This window comes from Anopheles cruzii, unplaced genomic scaffold (assembly GCF_943734635.1).
Source record: "Anopheles cruzii unplaced genomic scaffold, idAnoCruzAS_RS32_06 scaffold04192_ctg1, whole genome shotgun sequence".
Lineage (NCBI taxonomy): Eukaryota > Metazoa > Arthropoda > Insecta > Diptera > Culicidae > Anopheles > Anopheles cruzii.
Window position 1 is genome coordinate 1 of NW_026457777.1, and position 1520 is coordinate 1520.

Here is a 1520-nt window from a genome sequence, read left to right on the forward strand (position 1 = left end):
TTCCTTCGTCGGAGTTACTGCGCGCGGGTCTCGCGAGCGCCCCGAACCCCAGTGAACAATTTTGAGTGCCCGAGGTACCCCTCGGCCTGAGGAAGGGATGAGGAAGGCTGAAACCGAACCCCCTCTGCCTGCGACGAGGAAGAGAAAAGACGGGCAGGCGGGCTCGTGAGGGTCCGCTCGTAGGCAGCAGCGGAAAAGAGCGGAAGAAACCACGAGAGGAGGGAGTTCCTCGCGCGAGCTTGTGGGTTTGAATTACCTGGAGAGGAAGGGTGCCAGAGCCGAGAGGCAATACGAACGCGAGCTTGTGGGTTTCATTTACCCGGAGAGGGAAGGGAGGAAGGGCCGAGAAACGAAGCGTGTGTGTCGCCGGGCATTCGGAAATTTTTACAAGTCCGAGTGCATGGTCAGGTAGGTAGGGAAGGGTAGCGAAGAAATTCTATGTTCGGGACCACCGACGACAGTCAGTATCTTACTTTTGTTCGGTTAGGACTTAGTTGAATTTTCGTGTCGGGGCGAAGCGTCTGCCTCTGTATTTTCTAAGTGTCAAGTTCTCGTTCAGTGCTTTTCGTTCCATCATGTGTGATCCTGATTGAAATAATACAGGTAAGTTTATTGGACAGTGTTCAGTGACAGCAAAATAATGTTCAAAAGTTTTCACTTTTCTCGTTTCAGTCAGGTGTCTCGTCAGTTATCTCGTCAGTTTGTGGAAAAGGTAAGAACAAATGACAGGATTGCAATGCAAACAATCTAACAACAATTTACTTTCTTCTCTTCCTTTGAGAAATGCATCGAAGACCACGCGTGAACAATCTACGCAGCAAACAAAAACCCGGCTGGACCCACCGACAATGTGTGTGTACGCGAAACAATGTGTTCGACGGGATGCCTCTATACCGCCACCAACGCAGCATAGCGCCAGGAATGCACGAATAGGTAGGGAAGTGAAACCGTGAAATAGACGAGTGAGCGAAAGAGACGAAAAAAAAAACCGAAAATAAACCGAAAATCGAAACCGAAAACGAACCCCTGCATTTTTACTTCGGGAACCGACTGGGGATACGAGAGAAAGAAAGAGGGAGAGGGGACACATAGAAAAGAGGGAGAGAGACAAGGGGCACGCGCGAGAGAATTTAAACTGACAGTCGCTCGTTGCGCCATTTCAAAGTTCGGACAAAGTCGAGAACGATTTGGCGAAGAAAATATACATAGGATTGTCTCCGAACTTTCAACGTAACTGTGAACTTTCGGCTCGGGCACTCAAAATTGTTCACTGGGACGTGGCGCCTATGGCGCTCAGTCGGAGCGCTCGGTCGGTAGCTGATCGATCGCTCGGTCGATCAGGAGCCGCTGGGTTGCATTTGCAACAGTAAGGTATAACATATTATAACTATGTGCCATTCATTGCAGCATTGTACCAGCCACCTATCCAAGAGTGGCGTAACGTTCCTAACATGTGCTCCAGCGAGAGGTGCGAAATGTTCCTGAGTGCAACGGAGCCCAGGAGGGTTTGGGTATGTCGG

At 50.1% G+C, this 1520-nt stretch overlaps 1 long non-coding RNA gene across 1 annotated transcript; it reads left to right on the forward strand.

Annotated features, from left to right (window-relative positions):
* Window positions 1-472: 472 nt before the first annotated feature.
* LOC128277140 (uncharacterized) lies at window positions 473-1010 on the forward strand. Its single transcript, XR_008269391.1, has 3 exons — window positions 473-603; window positions 673-712; window positions 782-1010. It is a non-coding gene; the product is annotated as an uncharacterized LOC128277140 (long non-coding RNA).
* Window positions 1011-1520: the final 510 nt, after the last annotated feature.